The sequence below is a fragment of the Aphis gossypii genome, chromosome 1 (genome assembly GCF_020184175.1).
Source record: "Aphis gossypii isolate Hap1 chromosome 1, ASM2018417v2, whole genome shotgun sequence".
NCBI lineage: Eukaryota > Metazoa > Arthropoda > Insecta > Hemiptera > Aphididae > Aphis > Aphis gossypii.
Window position 1 is genome coordinate 52,011,449 of NC_065530.1, and position 22,795 is coordinate 52,034,243.

Consider the following 22,795-nt stretch of genomic DNA (forward strand, 5'->3'; position numbering starts at 1 on the left):
TACTACGCACAATCATATCCAACACACAAAAAAAAAATAGAAAAACGCGCCTATATGTATATTATAGTATATAGTATATACGCATTATACATAAGTATATCATCAGGCGGCCATATTATGTAAAATAAATAATTGTAAAAGGAGTAGGTACGAATTTGCGTGTAACTGTGCAAGTCGTTATAGATATTTGTGATGATTTAGAAACACAAACACACAAATCGTACATTTTTAACTAAATAATATTATTTTGTTTCCATGTATTATAGGTAATATAGGTATAACTCTATAATGTTTAATAATAATAATAATAATTACAATTTTACAGTATCTGCAGTCAGTTTGTCGTGGCAAAAATAAAACTGACTCGGTCGTATTTACAGATACCGATGAACCATTGACATAATGTTATACAACAATAGTACTATGTTTATGGTTTTACACATATGAACGTTATAGCGATTGTCGGCGATCCCGTTTCGCATAATATGTCGTGTGATATTTTTTTTCGCTGGACAAACAAGAACAACAACACTGCGTAAAGAAAACGAAAACAACTTAATAATAATATTGTGTACGTTCTATTCTCGATTGGAAAGGATGCCAAAACGTGTCAAACATCGTGAATGTCTGTAATTTAATGATTTCGACAAATTCCGGATAACACTTAGGTATGCATTTATTTATTTATCTCTATTTATAAGTATAAAATGAATGAACCTAATTGAAAATATGTTAAAGCTAAACAGATAAATTAAGATTTAAAAAATTAAAAAAATAAAAATAAAAATTAGGTACTTAATAAATAATAATGAATATAATATATTTGTTAGAAAATGACACTGAAATAATAGAATAATAGTATAATAATAAATCAAATGTGTGGAATGATGAGTCTATGTTGGTCAACTCCATCATTATGTATAAAGAACTGTAAATAATACTAGAGCTAACAATTTATATCTAATTTTAGTAAAAATTACAAGATTAGGTACTATCAATTCTTTACTATTAGTTTACAATTTTAAGGCGAGTACACAAATATCAGAAGAGTAATCATACGATGGATATTTAGTTATTAAAACAGAAGTAGAGAACTTGAATAATTTTAATTCGACACACTGGAGCTAATACTTGTTGGTATCAGAAATAGGATCTAAGACTATTGTATCATACTCTAAAACTGAACGAACAATTCAATAGTGAAGAGATTCACTTGATAAAGCACGAGCATTTATGTGCGCTTTACGGAACATATTTTCAATACGCGAACGGAAACACAATTTTTATCAAAATTGAAACCTCGATCAACCACTTCATTGATATGATAAACATAACATTGCTATAACTAGTTTTATTTAGATCCATATATAGGAATGTGAATTCGTTACGAACTACGAAGTATTTTTCATACTTACTGTAGTATAATCGAATCCCAAACTAAATAAATAAGGTGTTTATTTTTTTTTTTTTTTGGAGGAGTTTTTTTGTTTTAATCGAATTTGTTATTCATTTTTAATGACGGTGGTCGTTTTGTTTTACCATTTGGCATTTAATACCAATAGTATAGAAAAACCGAACTGCACGTGCATACAGTAAATAATAGAATATAATTTGTGGTCATTAAATATTTAACAGGTATTGGGTTATAGACAATATTGGTCAAATATTAATACAAAACATGAAACATGACCGATTCGAATTTATATTCGAGTCTTTGAAGTCGTCTTTATAGTGTGCTTCCTATACATTGTATGTTATATAGGTATACCAATTCACATTCACCATTCATGGCCATAGTCCATAATATAGTAAATCATAAAAAAAAATTTAATTTACCGCAGTATTATAATAATATATCGTATTTTACCGTCGTGTCATTTGTCGCCGTTGGTATGCTGTGTACAAAATTTAAATACAACAATCGGTATTGAAAACAACAAAAAAACTGTATAGGTAAGCAAGGTTTACTAGCGCCTATATGCGAGGTAATCACGTTTGTCACCGGTGTTATCTGCAGTTTATAGTGTAGAAATGGATTGTATGGAAAATATAAAAAATGTCGGAAATAATACAAACACCGCGATTGTCTGCGAGAATATTATAATATGTATAAATTACAATGTACGAAGAATAACAATTATAATGATGTTCATAAAACGACCGACGATTAGAGACGAGTCATAAGTTTACGCAATAATATATAAAACGTAAATGTGTCTAGAAGTCATCGCGGAACCCGTAAAGCTGTAACGTGGGCGTACGCCGGAATGAGAATCAAGTATATGTCCCACACAAATGCACACGAGACACATATGACGTGTTAGAAATTCCTAAACACACTTAAAAGGTATATCTTTCGTACAGCCTTTGCTCAACGAATAATACTGTTTAAAAACACACATTCAACAAGGCGTAAATAGACAATAAACCAATTAGCGGTGTTTAGCCTATAGACTGCAGTCATACAAAAAATTCCCAAACTATACGATGTTAGCACGCCATAGTTGTCAAATTCACACTGCAGAAATCGCAATATTGTTATACTATATTATAAAATGCGTATAATGAAAAAATTGATAGTTTCTACCATTTCATCAAAACTGTTATACAACACTTATTAAAAATCACATGAATCACAAAAATAGGACATTATTGTAATAGGTATATATTTCGCCAACTCACACGCAAGCGTTCTTAAAAACCTTCAGCTTTTACTTCTATCGTCGGATCATCACTTTTAAATTAAAGTAACTTTTACACATTAAATCGTTGAATAATAGTTTTTGTATATCGCCGACTAATTAATCGGATTGCAAATACATTGTGTTCGATAGTACGTGATGTAAACTAGATGTTTTTATGTTACTGGCGGGCGGACAGATTTGTAGCAGGTGAACAACAAGGATCCAGCACGAAACGAACACGTGATACTATTATTATTAAATATTATTGAGTCGCGATTCCTCGATGCCTCCGAAGGCACGACCTATGTTAATGGGTTGTCCCCGCGGGCGTCACATATTGACTGCTGGTTGTTTTTCTCTGTCGACCTTGGTGGGGCCGCGCGCGCTGATACTGTTAATGGACAGATACTGATATTTAGACCGGTTTTACGGGCACTCACTACAAGATACCTCCACTCTATACCTTTATATGCCTCTTTTTATATTTCTATGTTATACAGAGTGATTCACCAAACATGATCAACCCAAAATTTTCCTTAAATTATGTGAATTTATCTAAATGGTTTTTCAAATTTTAAATACGCTCATAAATATCATATTTTCGAATATTTAAAAGGTTAACTCCATTTAAGGAGTATCCTGATTGCAATATATACTCGTAAAAATATATTTTTTAAATTAGAACCAACGTTTTTACTGTAAATTGTTATGAAGAGATTTGTTTGAAAATGTTGTTACCTATATATATAAATCAATATTCAAACGAGTAGTTTCCAAGTGGTTGAATAATAATACCATAAGAATAATCCATGATAGGTATTTAAAATATATGGAAGGTACCTATGGTGTTTTGAAATTATGGTAAAATTAATTGTCAATATTTTAATTTGGTAAAATGTTCAGAGTATAATAAGTATGAGTACTATACATTACATATATTTTAAACATATGATGTAAAACTTTTATCAATGGCTATTACTTTTAGTATTTAGGTACCTATAATAAATACTTAAACAACTCAGAAACTACTTATTTGAAATTTGATTTAAATACATTAAAATTCTCAAAAATATAATTTGTTTAACAATTTATATCAAATAAAGAATGTGTGAAAATATGAAGTAAAAAGATACGTTTTTGTTATCATTACAACTTACAGAATACCCTTTAAATGCAAAACAATAATTAAAAAAAACCTATATCTACTTGGCTACTTAAAATAATACTACCTATACAAATATTTAAAAATATGGTCTTTTATAAGTACCCTACCAGGTATTTAAAAAATCGGAATTTAATTAAATGTATTGTTGAATGATATAAAATAATAGGAGGGCATACTTGATGTATCACTCTGTATAATATACTCAAATTTATTCGAACGAGCGTGTGCTTGTGATCCATACGATATTATAGTATAAGTATATAATCTACTGCTGCAGCCGCTGGGCTTTTTGCGACTTTGACATAGACGGCAAAAAAAGAATTTAAAAAGAAAAAAAAATATAATAACTCGAAGTTCCCCTAGGGCCTTACGCGCTGCTAACCAGTTCGTTGACACTCTATAATATTACTATAGATATTTAATATATATGTTATATTCAGCAAGCTACATAGATAAACGATTTATTGCGCATTAAAAACGTTGCGAAATCGTAGTAAAAACAAATAGACGAATCACTATCCCCCACAAACTTCATGTTTTCTATTTACCGTCTTCGTTTTAATATATTATATTATTATGTATGATTAGAGACTGGTAATATTCTTGATAAATTCAGCTCTATTTAAGTACCAACATAAAGATTTGATTTTGGTATTGATTATTTAAATATCTTATGTCTTATGATTACGGTTCTCAAACGGTGCACCGTGAACACTTTTTTTAAGGACACCGCGGTCTACGGACCATAATAAATAATTAAAAATGTATAGAATTTTTTTTTTTTGTTCTATTTTTTATGATATTCATAGTAGGGGACCGCGGCTAAATTTGGCCCAAAAGAGTTAGGGCATTGCGGGAAAAAAATTTTGGAAACCGCTGTCTTATGAGAATTATCAGAAATAATTAATTAACTCCACCTAGCTCATAAAACTTGTATTAATTAAAGTCATAATTATACATTATTTTCTTAAGTTATTATGTACTGCTGTTTTATATATTTACATAAGATATTGTTTCAATGATATGTTTGCGAGAAAAACGCGTAAAGTATCAAAATAAAATAATTGTTTTTATCTTCTATCTTTACAATTGTATGAATTTAATATTACTGCGGTGGCAACGAGCCACCGTTTTTTAATATACTGTATATGTATATAGGTACGTACGTTATTATTGACCTGATCCTATCTACCTATAAATAATCGTTTTCGTGACGTCAGAGTATCAATTCAGGGCATTAGGAATGGAAAAATTAGTCTTAATATTATACAGTTTCATCAGCTATGATTTTACACGTTTTTAATAAACGACATTCACAAACTCACAATAGATTGTCTTACGTATGTACGGATATTATTTACTTACACGTCGTCATCTGATTCACGAAAAACCCATAATTTTTATGATTTTTCCTCCTGTTTGAGTCTTTCAAAACAGCTTAATTAATGAATTCTCTAGGTAGGTACTAGGTACTAATACACCTGTAACACAGTACGCTATAATTTACCTACAACTATAATACACTTTCTAGATATAATATAATATTATGTACGACTCGATGCATAATCGAGTATAATATATAACCTCGTATATGTTATTATTATCTGTTTACGCTAGAAAGCTAACGCCGCCGACGACAATACTATAATGTGTCGTACGACGAAAAAATGTTATGTATACATATTACAATATATATTTTATGCATGTGTATACCTAATAATCTAATCGATTTCACGTGTGATATTATTATAAATTCCCCCTCCGAAAATTTATTTCTTATCACTCCGCTATCGTCGATTGCAGGTTTGAACGAAAATGCGAAATAGTAACAATTAAAATGATTCTTTTTGATTTGTTTAAAATGTGCATTAGCTATTACAATAATAATTGTAGAGCTTATAATAATATATATTGGTATTTGGTAGGTACGAAGTACACGTAGGTAATTTTTTTTTTTAATTTAAAATTAAAAACAAATACGTCTTATTATATTTTATACCCAATTATAAATATTGTATTTTTTCACAGTATACTATAATATATTATATTACAGATCAAAAAGTTATTACTATAACATGTTTATAAACAGTACAAGAATTATTATTGCAGAAAGCTTTCACACAGTAAAGAAAATAATTAAATAATAATTATAACAAAGACTGTGTCACATCGATGTGAAAACTGTAGCAGTCCTTATTTATGCCTATGATGGGAGGAAATTGTTATTGATTGTTATACATTACAGTATAAACCTAAATTTAAAGGTTTAAATGATGTTGTCATTATATAATAAAAATTGTGGGTATATACAAGTATAATTCTATTTAACACATTGGTTGTTGTATACTTAACTTAAAACAGAGTAGTAACTGTCAGAAATCGCAAGTTTTTTTTTCTTACGTTTGAAAAATCTAAAAAATACTGGGTCATATTATATATTTATTTAGTTAAATTTTCTGATAAAAGTGATACTTATAATATCATATTGTTTTCAGAATTATTTATCTTTTGATTAAGATGTTACCTAATTCAAATATCTAACGTAAGATTGACAGAAAAAATAATTCCTATAATTAACTCACCTATTCGTTAAAAAACTGTTGTATTGTCAAATTGGGTTTCGAGAAGTGGTTGTAAAACTGATTACCAGAATTTCATTGGTATGGGCGTTACTGTTTGCAAGTAACCAAGAATATAGTACCACCTGTAATAGGCTGGTTTTAGATAGTAGGCCGTCTGATTGTCTGAAGCTGATGATATAATATGTATTATCCCAATACAATAATTTATCTCAGGTGCCATCATATATTTTGAACTACACACATTGTATATTCTATTTACCATAACATAACGTATATTGAGCCTAACCACCAATGTAAACGGAAAGTTTTTAATTTTTTTCTCCTGAAATTGCGTTCACTACAATGCATATTGTAACTCTTCAATCCTTACATCATGTTATTGTGTAAGCACTTATGGTAATCATTATGTCACTTTTGTTTTCTAGTGAAAGATCAATTATGTTACAAGAATATGATATCTAAAATGTATATTTAGAGTTAGTGAAGACTGAAGATCCAATGGATCTAGAGATAATATACTTGATACAGTATTAAGTTATTCAGATTTCTAAGTAGATAAAATGTTGTTTTCCAGCTCCGATGTTGCGATAGTGTTGATTAACATTTTGATTGATAATTAATTTTCAGTAGACTACTACAATTTTGTTTTCTGGAAAGATTTTTGAGGATTTTTGAAAAAGGGGATTTTTACGAACAAAATACCTAATTTCTCTAATTCATGGCTGAAGACTAACGAATTTAGTTAAGTTATAAGTCAATAGATTGTTAAAAGTAAAACCGTGTATCATATGCATACCTTTTCTTTTAAGTAAATCAATCTACAGATCTAATAATTTAATAATTCCTTTCCTTATCTTCCCAATATAATAGTCAATATTTATCATAGTGTTTTCCAACTGTAATGATTTCATAATACATAAATTGTACTCCTCACCATGGTGATCATTCTATCAGTTAACAAGTAGAAAGTCGATAATCGTTTGACTTTCATCACACTTGTTGTTAAAAACATTGTATTCATTTTATTTTTTTATGTGTTCATATTTTATTTTTTCTTCCTATACTTCTCGGCTTTGGTCTTATAATATTTATCATTTAGTATTTTCCTTGTCGTTCAAGTCATAGTTCATAATATGATGAAAAGTATATTGTATATTTTAATCTGTCGGTACTCGGTTTACTCGTTTTATATAACATATATGTCTACATCCCTTTTATTTGTGTGTGTGTCTATATACAAGCTAAAGTAGTCAATTCATGGAGATAAAATTGAAAACAGTAGAGTGAAATGCCAAAATTTACTTAAACGTACATTTCTTTAACGTTGGTAAGTACCTAATAACAAAAAAAATAAGGTTACGATAAATCAATATTTAAATTGTTTTATGAAGTACTATCAAGTAGGCTTGTCTCCTTCAATACATAAATTGTATCATATGTGTGTAGATATGTGTGTAGATATTCAATTCGGTTTCATAAAATATATTATAAATAATGTATATTATTACCTTGGTTGTTTATCTAATATTTTTTTACCGATTATTGCGATAATGTTATTTAATTATTTCTACTATACCTAATCAATATTTTTTTTTATAATGAATAAAATTTTATCCTAGTTATACATTTGATTTATATTTCAAGGATTTTGAATGATATATTTTTGAATTGCTTTTTTTTACTTTTAACATTTTATTAAAATTAAAATTATTTATGTTATTTTTTTATTCAAACGCTCTGAAAGAAATTATAGTCACCTAGAAACAAATTCAATATTATATAATTATATTGTGCTGTATATTTATTATCAATTAATAATATTATATGAGTATATTGTAATAATTAAATTTGTATGAGTAAATTATCTTATTTTTGAATATAATATACTTTCACTAAAATTCAATGTTTTAATTAAAACAATGATTTGAACAATTTAGAAATTAGTGTTGGAACTTTAGAAGCACTTTTGAGAATAATATTACTTCATTTTCATAATAATTGCCATAACCTAGTTTTGCATTAATTATGTACAGACAAATGTTATAATGTTATTGGTTTTAATGGTTTTAATTCTAATTTTATAACTATCGAAAAGTTAAAAAAAATATATTAAATTATTTAATACTGTTCATATTATATTTTCCAAGTGTAATTAACTTTTCTAATACAATACCTAAATGCACTTTTATTTCTTGGTCATCGACATCATATACAGTTAATAACCAGACAACAATTAATAATTATGTCATGGTTATTGTTTTACAGGTTTCAGAATAAAAATGCTAGACTAACAAATATGTAGAGTTTTAACTTTAAATAATATATTTATTATATTGTTGTTTATTTTATATGGAATACGAATAACGTTGAATGACGTAAAATTGAAAGTAATTAAAAAAATTAAAAAATGTTTGAAAATCCAACTGTTATAAATTTATATAACATATTGATAAATGGATAAAATAAATTGTGCTTCGTAAATACTAATAAACAATTAGAAATTCTGAAAATAAGACTTTTAAATCAAGTACTTAATAAGTATATGTGAATTTTACAAATATTCAACTCAATATGATTGTAATGAAATGAAAATTCTCATATTGTCGAGGTATTTTTGTTGTGTGTGATGTGTGATAGGTACTTTAGATTTGCTTCCGATATAGGTTCTTCTCCAAAATGATTGGAATTTACAAAATACAACAATATTATACAATTGTTTCCGAAAAATGTAAATTGAAATATTTTGATATATAACAATATATTTTTTATATTATATACTGTTCTGTAGTTATTATTGACATAATATAATGGTTAGGTTAGGTTTATTGGTCTATGTCAAAAATGTAGGAATGCTTTATGCAATTATGCCTACTCAGTGCCAAATTAATAATTAAATTTAGTTTTGTTTACCGCAAAATAACACAACCGGTATGTATATTACAAATAGTATTAGTATATAATATATATATATTATTAAAATACATAAAACAATATCATTTAAAATATCGTAAATGAAATGACTAGATTTTTTTTCTTCAAAATTAGTAATGTTTACAACTAACTCGTAAAAAATTATTGTCAATTATTGAAGTAACAATATTATAATTATTTTGTTTTTAAAAGTTAATTAACCACCTTTAAATATTATAGAAAAAAGCACCAGTTTTTAATAATTTAATTTGAATAATTTTTTATTATGATGAACTTCTTCCAATTATATATTAATCGGTTAAAGTTTGTATATGAATAGGAAATAAAATTATTTTTCATATAATATACAGATATAAAAGAAAACTATTAATGATATTATGTTTAGTCAGTTGTTTCATTCAATAAATAAAATTATCTAAAAGTAAATCAAGAGTATTAGTTAATTAAATTATGAAAAAAATGGGGTTCGTTGAGTTCACTATGTTATCTTATATTTATTATTGTGATACGAGTTTTAATGTTTACATAAAGATCAAATTTATATTTTATAGTTTCAAGCTTTATTACTTATATCTTATATTACTTACATTTTCGAATAAAAATAGTCGTTTTCTGCTACACTTACAGCAATCTTAAATAGAATAAAGAAATGTATTAAATTACAACTATATCAATAGCTTAAGGGTGTTGAAAATATTGGTGTTTAATCCATTTCAAAATTTGATATAAATTTAATTTTAAATTAATTTGACTACATCCTTCGAAAGTAGGTAACCTTGACATAATCACGTGGGCCGTGGAAAAATAGATAATACAAAATCTTTGAATACAATTAATATATTATATTCATGAATTATAAATAAAGTCACATTTGTTTGCATTCCGATTCGACGCAAGTGCTTATGGGGGATATAATCTACTTGTATTATATTGTAATTATTTATTAATATAACCAACTTTTTGTGGTAATTAATGAAAAATAGTTATTTTTATCTAATCACATAGAAACATAGGCCGGATCTTTTAAATTAGGTATCTATTTTACACATAAGTATTTAATTATTACTTACACGTCATGTACATATATTTAAATATGTTTGATAAATATAAGAGTATTACACATTCTTATTATATCTAACACTTCAAGTTAAAAAATATTCCTAACGACGAAATACTTATACTGTGAGTATATTATATATACACTTGTGTATTTAATGCTAATTTTAAAATTAATAAATTTCAAATGTTTTTACGCATGTAAATTAGATATTCATAATACAATAAGATATATGAATTCGATTTTGAATAATATAATTTTGTCAGTACTATTGAGTATAAATTATCATAAACTGATGTAAGAAAAAATGAACGTTACGCAATTTTGTACCTAACCGTTTCTTTTTCTGTATAATTAATGAGCCTTATAATAAAGTATATAACAAAAATAATATTCTATAATTTAATAGAGAAGAAAGTTTAATAATTCTGTTTATCAACACTACACGTGTACATTAATTAAATAATTTTTTTCATTACATATAAAACGTTGATTAATTTTTAAAAGAGATTTTTAATAAAAGTTTAATTAGTAGGTACCTATATATTATTTTAAGAAGAATTAAAAAAGTCTGTAATTTCTAAATTTGTTTTTTATATTAATTCTAAGTCTCATTGGAAATGCATTAATTTTTAAATTATTGTATAATATTATAAAATTATTAAATAGTAATGAAAAAAAATATATATAAAAATAATATAACTGTTGGTTATTAATAAATTGTATTTTAATCGTATACATTTTCATACACTAATGAGTAATGATGACTATAATATGAATCATTTTATTCTATGAAATTAGTTTTTGAATCAGTTTTACCAACAGAGTAAAGTTGTATTTGCATTGCTTATATTATATTATATGTATAATAATGTGTGATAAATTGTATGCTAATATATACTTAAAATTGATATCACAATACTGAAATCGAACAAGATTTTATAATATCACTACCTCATATTATTATAATATATTCACATATTTACCATGAACTAAATTAAATTTAAAACTTATTTATTGAATTTTATATTATATTTTGTTTTAAGGGTAAGATCTTATTTATTTTTTATATTTTAAAATAATATTATACTTAGGTATATATAAACTGACAATTAAGAAATTAACATGAATTTTCGGTTGTATAAATAAATATGTAGAATTTTACATTAATAAAATAAATATAATTATTAAAGGTGGTTAATCTCATTAAATAATTTTCTGTCAGTAATTAATATAATCATGCGTTGTGTAAATGCTTAATAAGACAGTATAATACAGTATAGTAAACAGTATAATAAGATATAATAATGTAATTACACGAGAAATATAGCGTACTTGGACAAATAATACTTACATGGCTAAATTGTTCGATAGTTCTTAAGAAAATGTAAACTATTAAGTATTAATTGATATTTTAATGTTGACTTGATGTTTTGTAACTTTTTGTAATTTTGATGTAAATTGTTATTGTATTTGTTTACAATAACATACCTATACCTATACCTATATATTAATTATTAATTATAATATCCTAACGAAAGTCGATATTTGATATCACTTATCAGAATCAGTTTACCGTGAGTTTTCTTTACTATCAAAAGTCTGTACTGTATTATGCATAATATTAAGGCTAATAAAGTTATAACTGATAAGAATTGAAAATTATTGTGTATTGTTTAGAGCTGGTTAATTTTATACATTATTCGTATTAATTAAAAAGCAACAACTTTGTTCAAAAAAGAATTTTAATTGCATTCCTGTTGTAAATATATACATATTATATTATATAAAAATACAAACAGTACCTAGGTATGTAGCAGTGGGGCACTCGCACAGATATAGATAATAAACTAGATTGCTAACTAGTGATATGATGTGAAGTTATTATCCGCCATTTTGAGTAGGTCAAATGCATGCTGAAAACCCGCCAAAATTTGAATTTAAGTTTAAAGTATTTGAAATGTTATTTTTTATTTTGTCACAATAAATTATGATTGTATATTTTTTATGTAGTATTTAATTCTTTAAATGTATGATTTAAAATTTTAAACAATTAAAGAATTATTTGTTAAAACCAGTCTGTTGTTGTTTAACACATTATATAATATATTATTACCTATATATTATATTATTTATACAATAAACCTATTATTCTCAGTACTCGTTATTTATTTATACTTTTTTCATAGAAAATAGTTGTGGAGTTAAATCACTGTACATAATATGCTAACTCCTGTACAAACCTGTGTAAACTTGTAAATGTTGTACTAAGCGCAAAAAATATTTGCTTACTACACATGCAAGTTTTAAGTGTAATTTATTTAATCACATTTAATATCATATTTAACATTTATAGAGTATAAATTATAAAATTTTGTTAAAAATGCCTATGACGTATTGTGTTGACGGACATACATGCAAGACCACATAAAATTAATAAACCTAATTTCGCATGCATATTTGAACATACGATTACATTCTTATAGTAAAATATTAACATCTTCAATAATGAAAATGGATAATAAGAAGCAAAAACTTCATAAAACTATTTTATTTTATAACATGTAAAAGTATTTATTTTTTTATATAATATAACATTGTTTTTATTTGTCAAAATACACCTACTACCTACTCTAACTAGTTAAGAAATTGCTCAATTAATATACATACATACCTACCTAAGTATTATTAACAAATAATAATATAATTGGAAATAAAATAGTATTGTAATACATTTACCTAATTTATAAGTTTATATATAAATTATAAACATAATAGGTATGAAATTATTCAATTGACCATGATCAACATTTCAAATTAATAGACGACATTAAATTATAAAATATTTAACTAACGTCAAATAATAAAATGAACTTTTTAGCTTCACGCCTTCACGAAAAAGACGTTTACAAATTTAAAATTTTTTAAACATGAATTCATGATCAATATAATATATTTATTATAGTGAGAAATGATTGTGTATTGTGTTATCAAAATTATAACATGATAAGATACAAATGACCTACTAATAATGGCGGATTTGTGGCTTCAAACGTTTATATGGTTAGTATAGGGAACCTAGCAATCTAGTTTATTATCTATATCTGTGGGCACTCGTTTCGTTTCGCTGATTTCAGTGCATGCAACTATGCCGATATTGTATTATCTTATGTGTTTTTAATTCGAAATCAACGTTAGTTATTAAACCAAAGTATTGATAAAACAACTTCTTAATGAAGCTTGGTTTCTAATTTATATTGTAGTGTTGGTGATGTTTGTAGGAATTGATTGGACTCTATTGAATATTAAAATTAATAATAATTTTTAATACATTTGATATTATAGGTAATATTTAAGTACGTGATGTTTAGAGCTCAGATTTTAAAGCACATAATAAACAACAAAAAAAGCACATGATTGTTTAAATTTTTAAAAAAGCAAAAAAGTAGTACATTTATTTTTGTTTAAAGCAAAAAAAAAGATGACCAAAAATGTGTATAAACTAGTTATAAAAACGAATAAAAAAATTTGAAAAATTAATTTAAACTAAAAAAAGCATTAACTACCATGTATTTCCTTAGATTTGCAGTAATGAAATTGACTCTATTGTCCGAAAAAATATTTTTATACATAGAAAACGAACTATGTATATCCATTGAAGTGGTCGGTGCGTTGGTACTTCATACAAGACGTTTCAAATTATAACACTAAATCTTTAATTTTGAAATGGTTGTTTTCGATGTTATAAGCGTACAACTACTAACCGTAGCCGTAGGTACTATAGGCTATAATATGTGGGTCGATAATCTATACGTTTAATAATCAAGCCGATAACAAAAACAATAATAATCCAATAAACCTAACTATTTAGGCCGTATTTCGGGTTTTTACATTTTTTATTAATAATTTTTTTTTATTATTAAAATAGCATAATACACGAATAAAAAATTCATGTTGAAATAATTGAAAAAAGTAATAAAAAAGTCAAAATAAATTGGTTTATTTGGAATCAGATTGACGTGAAATGAATTTATGTATAAAAATTAAATTTCTACCTCATATATAAAAAAGAAGCATAATATTGTTTAAAATCCGAGCTCTAGACTGATATTATACCTACTAATCTACTATTTAAATTTTTTAAGTTGTAGTATTCAGAATATTGCAATACTATGAAAAAATGTATACAAGTTATCAAATAACGCAGGCAACAATTTTCTCGTGGTTTAATCATTATTTAATGTTTGATTTAGAAATAGTTGTACTTTGTTGAAACTTATAAAAAATTGACCTTTGAAGTACATATTATACGAGAATAGTTTCTAAAAAATTAAAAAAAGCTTTTATATGATTTTATATGGATATATACGTGTATAATATATAAATAAAATATATCTTTATTATCTAGGTTATTTATAATTTACAGACGATCAATGAAAATATAAATTAAGTTGTAGGTATAATTATAAGCTCTGGTATACATACTACCCATGTATAATATCAATGTTGAAAATAAACTAGTCATTATAGAATACAGACGATGCTTAAACAGACGATTTATGTCAACATTTGAACTATATTAATCTATTGACGTCAATAAATCAAAAGTTTACTTATTGCTAAATAGTCTGCTAAACACCCTGAGTAAACTATTTATAAATCTATTCATGCTATAATCTGAGCTTTTATGAATGATAGAATATAAAATGTAATATATTTAATATCAACAGTCGTCACTGATATTAAATATTTTAACAAGAAATGTAACCACAAGTGCATATTGTGGTTATTCACTATTGTCTTCTCTGGATGTATTGTATGAACAGTTATATTATACTCCAATGTTTAAGATTGATTAAAATATTTTGGATTGTCATTATTTATTATATGTTCATGTAACACTAGATTAATTTTAAATTATTACTCTCAGAAATAAAATTGTGTTTGTCTAATATATCGGTATTATTTAGTTAAAAACAGTCGCTTATTGCCTCATTAAAATACTTGCCAGTCGAACATCTATTTTATTTCTGGGTCGGATGCCAACGATTTTCCACGTATACAGTAAAAAAATATTGTTTTGGTAATATGTTATTGAACTTATTGTTTGCATATGAATATTATTATTATTATCATCAATATTGGTTATCTCGTGTATTTCAAGTGTATAGGCTCGGTGGCTGAATTAAAACAATCATTATGCCTTACTTATCTCGTGTAAAATTCATGCATAATAGTCAGGTACCAAAAATAAAGGATTTACAAACGTGTCAACCAGTGTAGTCTAAAATTCAAAAGATTGTCATAAGCAGTGGTTTATTTATGCTCTCAAAGTAACATAATGTGCTATTTGTGATATAATGTTGGCATACCCGCGGCGTAGCTATACGAAAGAATAAATTTACTGTACAAACTACAAACACTATGTGGTGGCTAACATTGATTGTGAAATAATTATATCATATTATAATAACCTATTGGTAAGTATTTACAAACCGTTAAAAGAAAAAATGTGATTTTCGATTGATTCTAGAGAACGTATAGTCTGTTTAGGTAAAGAAAACATTATGAATACAGTTTTTATTCTACCAAGTCATAAATAAATACGGGTTTTGGAAATTTGAAGACACAAAAACCTGTCCAAAACTGGATATATCGAATATGCACCTAGCGTTACGTGACACACGATTAGCATAAATTAAATGCAATTTTATTAGCATTAATATTTGATGTGTTCAGCCGTTTAGCTATTAATGCTATTATACATTACTATATTTTAACTAAATTGCACTTGGAAAGCAACAGTTATTTTGTTGTATATACATATAATTTTTCGTATTGGACATCATAATTCATAATAGAGCACTGGAATACATATGTAATTGATCGATATATGTTCTATCTGTATCAATGTTGTCATATTATTATGGATATATTAATATTTTATATATTTTATCGTGAAAAACAGGAAAAAATGATTAACTAATATAATACAAACGATATGGACATAAACGGGCATCGAACGATTATAAAAATTAAATATCTATAATATGCATGTTGCATTAAACGTTGAAGTATCTTAAAAATGAATTATAAAAACAATACAATTATATGACGACGTTTCCGAATTTCTTAGAAATTGTATGATTAATCTACCGGCAGATGTGTTTTAATCATATATCTACTCTAATTTCGAAAATACTGAATCAGAAAACATTGAAAACATAATTATTTACATGATAGGTAAATTCAATTTATGTATAAATGTATAATATATTTATTGTTGTAAATTGATTTACATTGTATACATAAAAAAAATTATTTGTAACTAAAATAAGTCTTTTGTGTTATTTTTTTTTTTTTTAAATACATACTTTTGATAATTTGATGTAATAAAAAAAAAAATTTTTTTCATAGAGTATAAATAGGTTAGATAATAATTATTTTACCAATAGATAACATCTAATTTTTTTTTTATAGTTTAAAATGCTTAAGCTTTATTAGTCTAATTCTTGATTATTTTTATGTAGGTAGTATGTACCAGTTAAACATCTGACTACTGAAAATACAATTTCTAATACCACATATAGATAGTAATACAACTTATTACAGTAATCATTTTGAAATAATTTCAAAAATTCGATTGCAAATTATTTAATTAATATTATTACTAATATACATACTATGAGTTTCGAAGATAAAACATTCTAATAAAAGGATATTTAAAAGTTTTATTTCCAAACAACGAAAATGAAAAAATATTTTTTATCTTTTAAATAAAAATGATAAGTGGTGCTTTATGACGTAACAGTTTACGATTATAAAACTATAGGTGTTAATTAACAATAACTGATAATAAGATAATCCTATAATAAATTAACGGAAAACCAATAATAATTTGTCATGTTGGTAAAAACATTGTTTTATTATACAAAGTAAGACGTAAGTCTAAAACACAGGAACTATTGTCTGATTGTATAAAGAATACAAGAATCCACTCAAAATATCATCTATTAAACACATGACCATTCTTGACGTAGTATTTTATCAAATCTATTTATTTTTAAATATAGTAGACCTTAATTGATGTAGTTAATTCATATTAATTTGTATTACTTCTTATGTATATTAATTACTAATACTTGGTATTATTTTTTTATACTAAAAAAAGACTAAAAAGAATATTATTTTTTTCACAGTATAAGAGGAAAAATATGGTATGGTTAGTACTTGATTTGTAATAATTTTTTCTTTCGTTTCAGTGGTTTACGTCGCATTCATTGATAGATTAAACGTTTGTTAAAAGGTTAAATGAAACAAATGTGCTAATATGAAATACTATACTTCTTAAAGTATAAATTAAAAATACAACTCTAGTCTCTACCATAATAATAACTATTTGTACTCAAAGAAAGTCATTATAAAGCATCATTTATTAGAGTTTATAATATATCTATCTACCGAATAAAATGTTATAACATTTTTTAAAAATGTTTGCTCTTTCATGGTATGAGATATTAATTTCAAAAATGTATTCACTGCTATCGTCTACCAATGAAATTAAAATCGACAAAAAAAAAAAAAAAACTAGAAAGATTTGTAAAACTTGTTTTTGTGGAACCCATACCATGAATTCTTTATACCCATCGAATTTCTATGTTTTATTATTTTATTTTATTTTTCCCGTCATATTTCATTTGGGAGAAAATTATCTATCTTGTAGCAGGACACGAAGTAGTTTATAAGCCTATTTTCGTTTAATAAATATTTAAATTTTTTATTCTTTTATACCTACGCCTATTAAAAATTATGTAAAAACATGTTTTTATTTCATGCCTGGTTGATGATAATAAATTAAAAATTCGACTTCCGACCACCGTCCGTCCTGAATATTTTTCTTTTTCATAAAATAAAACAAAATGAATAAACTTAAACATTTTTTTAACTTACAAAAATCGTGAGACACGATATCAAGTTTATAATTGAGAGATGAAGACTATCAAAAATATAGAAATGAAAAGAAACATTGTTACAATAATCATTAAAATAATTTATTAATCGATGTACATGTTATCTACAGTGTATGTTAATCGATATTGTATGCAGCCTATACAGCTTACAATTGTTACGTAAATTCACGATACTTTTGAAACAATAAAAACCGCTTACAGTTGTTTGAGTGGATATAAATAATGGTTCTCGTATTATCTCGGATGGTTTTTTTTTTTATCTTAAATATGCTTCGTACCTGATTTCGTATCGTATTACTATATTACGTTAAAGATAAAAAACAGTCCTTGTCATTTACATATTTTTGAAATATGTAAGACACATTATATTAGGTACGTATATTTAGATACGAGTATTATGTTACATTAGTCATTACGTTTTATACAGCATGACAAAAATAATTTACATTATATATTATACAGAACGTGTTAAATACACGTAATCTAACTTAGCCGTGTTTGCTCGTTAATAACATTGTTTTATAATTAATCATTTTAAAATATACTTGTAAACTATAAAAATATTTGATCTTCTTACACTCCTTTTTTAAGCGTACAATCTATTTTACATTGGTGATACAATATTGGTCAATACGCATGAGATTTAAACAAATAATAAAAGTATTTACTTATTTGTTCAAAATCTATCCAGCTTCAACTTTGGGTGGTTAAATTATTTTAGTTTTATATTTTATTTATATATGTTAACTGATAAAATCTCTTGACCACTGGTGCTTGAGGTATTTTTAAAAGATTTCCAAGGAGAGAGTGACAGATTAATTCGTGCAAATCACTGATTATAGTATCTAAGGAATCATTTTATATATAGTAGGTGGCATAAAAATGAGTATTTTTGATTGGAAGATTAGAATATTTTGAATATTTAATATTGTGGATACACTTCATAAGCCTAAATAGGTTTGAGAAGTAAGTTATAAATGGATAGGTTAGTCTTGTACCAAATTGTAAGGTTAAGTACTTGACAGTGTCTAAATAAAAAATAAGGTGATTATTAAGTGGACTAGTGTAAGGTGTTGTTGCATAAATAATTGTGAAAGTTCTGTGGATTTATTTATTTTTTTTATCAAATTTAATGCGCCATACAACGAGAGTATACAATGAAGACATTAGATTAAGAACGTTTTGAATGAATGTGGATGTTAATATACAGGTGTAACACAATATCGAGGAAAATATATTTCCAATACACTATTTAAAAATAAAATTGGACTCATCAATATTTTTAACCAAGCCAATAATTTAATTTTTGTCAGTCTGTGAACTTGAGGAGGATTATTGTTAAAAGGATAAAAAAATATATAACAAATTTTTATAATTCTACGTATTATTACTACAATCAAACTTGGCTAACTCGGACTTTTAACTTCGACTTCGAATTAACCAAGTCCGACTGTATTTATTATTTGACTACACACACTTAATCATAGTGTAATTTTGCAGGTAAATAAGTAAAAGGCTCAATCGTGTTAATTACTATAGCGCAATCATATTGCATTTTTAGGGTAAAAAGGTATTGTGAGCGCAATCTCATGTTTCACCGATACTCAGTAACTGGTGGCATGATTTGCTGTGTATAAATAATTATAAAAAGTAGAAGAAGCGACCGCTTGATGGGAAACGTCAGTTAAAATTAAAGACATGAATGCTGTTTAAACTTAAAATTAAAAACTATAAATATTTGTTTTTGTGTAGGTTTATTGTAACTTTAACATAGCCAATTTATATTAATACTTTAACGTAAGGTTTCTAATTTCCATCAAGTATACAAATAGTTAAGTATGTTTTAGAGTTTTGTCAGGAAGTGATTAGTGAAGTATTATGTATAGTAGACGTGCTGATATATACTTCATGGAAAATATGGTTGATAAATGGATACACTGTGTATTTAACTCGTCGTACACTGTACACATCAATACCCCCTTTCTCAAAATATTACCATACGATTTATCTAGGAACGCTACTGAAATACTTAGCGATTCTCCTAATACTGCGGTGTACAAGTACTTTCCGTGTACTTATGTTTCATAATTTATTACGTTATAATAATTATTAAAAACAAAGATCCATCATAATCATTTTTATTTTTAATATGGCGAGTCTCACATTTTTTTTAATCGTATATTATATTATAACAACATTAAATATTTATTAATATTATGCATCCAAGATAAAAAACAAATATACAATCATACTTTGAAGTTGTTGATAAAAAGTCCATTACATTGTAGTTACATATACTATAATATTTAAGTACCTATAATAGTGCACTTATAATTTTCTTTAGGTACATTCTATCTTTGTTTTACTCATTTTTGTATGCCCATATTATATAAATATATATATACTAGGTGATTTTTTTATCGTTGAACACTTTGCATACAATTATAATATACATATTATAATGTATACATCTTTATATATAAACGAAGGGTGAAATCAACCTGCAGTCAAAACTACTGAATCGATTTATTTGAAATTTTCAATAAATGTACGTACTACTATGTATAGGCGCATAAGAAAGGATTTTACAAAATTCGTATTTTAAAGGGTAAAAAGAGCATAAAATCGACAGACATTTTGAGGTTTACGATGGAAATTTTTGTTTTTAGATGGTTGCTATTAGTTTCAATAATAATAATCTGTCTGTCTATCTTTTGTTTATTGCCATGGAAACAATCATCCTACCTCTTATATGCCTTAAGCTGTGTGTTAAATTTGTTGGATTTCTGTCTGTCTTCCTAAACGGCTGGACCAATTGCGACGAAATTTGGTACAGAAATATATTAGACCTATGGGCATTAGATAGGTTAAATTAAAAAATAATAGGACTAACTCCAGGAGGTGTTCAAATAGACATTTTGAAATTTACGATGGACATTTTTGTTTATAGATGGTTAGGGGCTTAGGGTTTCGTAACGGGCTACGAAGTGCACGGGTTCAGCTAAGTAATATATTTATGAAGTTTAATAATGTACTAAAAAGTAATTAAAGCCATGCCAACTTATGCAAATGTTTATCACTGAAATTACTTATTATTTCTTATTAATTATTATAGTACTCAAGATTCGACATCAATAATTATTAGTTACTCGTAATTGCAGTGTGTTATTAATAACATAGTGAAATGAATTAAGATAATGATTATTAAGTGTTTTACCTAATAACAAAAAATGATTGATAAAATAAATCAAATAATTAACCTATAATAATTATGTACCAGTTTTCTTTCTTCAATTGAATCAAAAAAAAAAAAACCAATCATCTAGATAATATTAGGCAACACTTTTTTTCAGGGGAAATGTTCTATGCAAACCCACGAGGTAACAATCATGAGATTAATAAATTTTGTTTAAAGAAAAAAAAAATGCAAATTATTAGTTCCGTTACATTATGGGTTTTTAGTAAATTGAATAAAAAATAAAACATTTATTAATTATAGGAATAAAATATTATTAACAGAAATAATGTCACGACAATCTAGACCCTTAAATTGTGGTTTATGTATATAATATACATTATAAATAAATATATATATATATATATATTGGACTGGAATACATTTTTGAAAAGGGAACACAATACTTCTAAATATTGTTGTAAGGGTATTTGTTTATATTATAAATAATGAAAATCAATCAATAAATAAATGTATGGTTAAAACTTAAAAGAATGGTTATTCAATCAAATTAAAAATAAATAAATAAAATGAAAAAAATTTAAATTGGCTTGGAATAATTTTTAATACAAAAAAATATCATTTTTTTTTTATATAAAATTTCTAATTTTTAAAATGTTAATTTTCGTCAATTATTTATCCATATGTAATCCTTGTTGTCAATTGTGGTGTTATGCGGTGTTTTGTGATTTTCAAACAAAAATTTACGAACAGGATTTTTAAAAATGTTGCGTTTTAGTAAAGTAATTAACAATGCTGTGCAGTATTATACGTATTGGTGATGAATAATTATAATAAATTGTTAAGAACTCCAATAAAACGCAACATTTTTGAAAATCCTTTCTTATTACGCGGTGAAAATATAAGAAGAACCTCTATTCCAAGTTTCAAGTTCGTACGTTGTGTAGTTTTTGAGTTACAGCTATCACTGTGACTAAGTGGTATTTGGATTTTATATGTATATATATACAATTTATACATATATATCTATATCTATATATAATATATATTATATATATATATATCTATATATATATATATATATATTATAATATAACAATTAGAATCTAAGTTAGTGCATATTTTTAAATTTACCTATTAATATATTTTTATTTATCTTATTTTGTTGAGTATATATATAAAATATAATTTTTTTTTTTAAATCATTAAA

The 22,795-nt window shown here is 25.4% G+C and overlaps 1 long non-coding RNA gene across 2 annotated transcripts in view; it reads left to right on the plus strand.

The window, feature by feature from the left end:
• The first annotated feature begins 370 nt into the window (after positions 1 to 370).
• Positions 371 to 22,795, plus strand: part of LOC126549166 (uncharacterized) — a 44,664-nt gene continuing 22,239 nt past the window's right edge. Inside the window, exon 1 of one of the 2 annotated variants that reach the window (XR_007603341.1) lies at positions 371 to 668. This is a non-coding gene — a long non-coding RNA (uncharacterized LOC126549166). Of the gene's footprint in view, positions 669 to 6,964; positions 7,759 to 22,795 lie in introns of those variants that run through there. The other variant, XR_007603340.1, reaches the window with a different exon arrangement.